At 43.2% G+C, this 2,534-nt stretch overlaps 1 long non-coding RNA gene across 1 annotated transcript in view; it reads right to left on the bottom strand.

Moving 5' to 3' along the window:
• Positions 1-851, bottom strand: part of LOC128490709 (uncharacterized) — a 19,987-nt gene extending 19,136 nt beyond the window's left edge. Inside the window, exon 1 of the long non-coding RNA XR_008353969.1 lies at positions 271-851. This is a non-coding gene — a long non-coding RNA (uncharacterized LOC128490709). The remainder of the gene's footprint in view (positions 1-270) is intronic.
• Between the last annotated feature and the right edge of the window lie 1,683 nt (positions 852-2,534).

Raw genomic sequence — 2,534 nt, 5'->3', positions numbered from 1 at the left:
GAGAGACGGAGAGAGAGAGAGAGAGAGAGAGCGTGTTAAGCTTGTCTGGCAGTTAACAAGTCTTGAATAAGGAATGTTAGCAAACAGACAAATCGCATATCTGGTGCATGCTAATGGAGACGAGTTCGCTACTTAATTATGAATAATTCAAAAGGCCAAAAAAAAAAAAACTCCCCCCCCCCGTTAATTCAAACTGTCAGATTCATATGCCTGCAGTGGCAAAAAAAAAATAATAATAAAAAAAAACAATAAATAAAATTATCTAAGCACCTCGCCAGCTATTCTGCTTGTGCCACGGCAAAGTCAGGAATCCCGCAAGGGTTTTTTTTTCGCGTTTTTTGGGTTTTTTTTTTTTTTTTCCTCTCCCCCGTCCGCTGCCATTTGCTATCTCTGCAGTCTATTTCACATCTTTTGTCTTTAAGCTGGCACCTGTCCCAGGCAGTGCATTACCACGCACACGCAATTCCCTCCCAATCCGAAAAAAAAAAAGGGAGCGAGGGCACAAAAAATTGCAGTATCCTCTTTGTAGCCACCGTCAGATTAAAAGAGGAAATAAAACTATCCATCCTTTTAGTTTGGTGTGTCGGAGCGCGGTAAAAAAATAATAAAAAAAACGTAAAAGGGGGCGGGGTTTTTTTTTCCTCTTGACGAATAGCCGCGTCACGAGTCGCAGCCGCCGAGGGAGGGGAAGGGGGAGTCGTTATCCTCAAAAGACAGCGAATAGCCACGGCCCTAGTTCATTTTTTCGCAAAAACATTTAAAATCAAAATAATTAATAAGAATTTTTAAATTCTAAAAAGAGGGGGTGATTAAAATAAATCTCGGATGAAAAAAAATTCCTGGCGATCGTGGGGAGGCAAAAATTATAGGGGGGGGAAAAAGGGGTTAAAAATTGAAAGAAAAACATCCATGGGAAAAATAAAAAATAAGGATTAAAAGAAGAGAAACCGGAATATATATATTTGCGGCAATTGGGGAGGAAAAAAAAAAGTTCTGTCCTGGCACAAGCCATATGAAGTGGAGGCCCTTGCTGGAGGAATTCAAGAGGCAGAAGTAGCTCGCTCCAGATTTCCATATCCCCCTTGTGAGCAGCCGGAGCAGTCTGCTTCACAAAAAGAGGAGGAGTGCATGAGCGAGCAGAAAAAAACAGGGAGACGGCTTAGTGCCGGCGATGAAATGGAGGCCTGCGCGAACGAGCTAGACCTCTATCACATGCGTCCTCGCACACACACTCACACATGCACTGCCACGACAATCAAGACTCTCCTCTCCCTGCTGTGTGCGGAGGGGTGGGGGGGGGATATATATATATATATATATATATATATATAACATATATATTTCAGCTCTCCTATAGCTGACAGTGTATATAATATTTACTCCCTCCCCCACGTTCAAAAATTACACTTAAAGGGGTATTTCTCGGTGTGGGGAGGGGGCTGGACTACTGTATGCACCGACCCCCCGTTCTTGGCGTTAGAAGGTTTGGGGTGTTTTCATGGAAAACAAGGACATTTCTGGCTGTAACATAATCGCAAAAGGGTTTCTAACCATCAATTAGCCTTTTAAACCTAAACGTGGATCAGCGAACACAACGTGCCATTGGAACACAGGAGTGATGGGAGTGATAAAGGGCCATTGGAACACAGGAGTGATGGGAGTGATAAAGGGCCATTGGTACACAGGAGTGATGGGAGTGATAAAGGGCCATTGGAACACAGGAGTGATGGGAGTGATAAAGGGCCATTGGCACACAGGAGTGATGGGAGTGATAAAGGGCCATTGGAACACAGGAGTGATGGGAGTGATAAAGGGCCATTGGAACACAGGAGTGATGGGAGTGATAAAGGGCCTCTGTACGTCTATGAAGAGATTCCATTAAAAATCAGCCGTTTCCAGCTACAATAGTCATTTACAGCATTAACCCCGTCTGCGCTGGATTTCTGATCCATTTCATGTTATTTTCATGGACAAAATTAGCTTTTCTTTCAAAAACAATTTTCAAGTGACCCCCAAACTATTGGATGGTCCTGTATATCGACCAGGACATGTGAATGCATTCAAGTGCACACGTATAGATATGTAAAAATAAAATGTAATATTTGTAACGTGTACATTGCAGCTTGCCCAAATTGATTTGGAATTCCTTGTTTGCTGTTCAAAATGGCGTCTCGTGCTCCGGTGGGCACCATGCGGCATCTTACCGCTACCCAGACATTTCTAAACTCCATGCCACGGGTATGTGATAATTCACCAGGAGGGCCATATACATAACAGGGGGCATTCACCTCAGAAATCGCCCCAACATTATAAAACATCAGGTGTACGTCGGAAGCTGAGATGAGGGGCAATTACTGATACCCCTCCCCAGTTTTTGAGGTTTCATGTTTTTTAGGAACAATTATGTATATTTACAAAAAAAAAACCATGATGACACAAGGGTAACTTGAGTCTCTTCTCGATTTACCCAACAGGCCGCAGCCTCTTTAGCCCATAATATGTTATTTAGGTAGAACGGGGGCCAAAACTCTCTA

Source organism: Spea bombifrons, chromosome 4, assembly GCF_027358695.1.
Source record: "Spea bombifrons isolate aSpeBom1 chromosome 4, aSpeBom1.2.pri, whole genome shotgun sequence".
Lineage (NCBI taxonomy): Eukaryota > Metazoa > Chordata > Amphibia > Anura > Pelobatidae > Spea > Spea bombifrons.
This window is presented reverse-complemented; position numbering and strand designations above follow the sequence as displayed.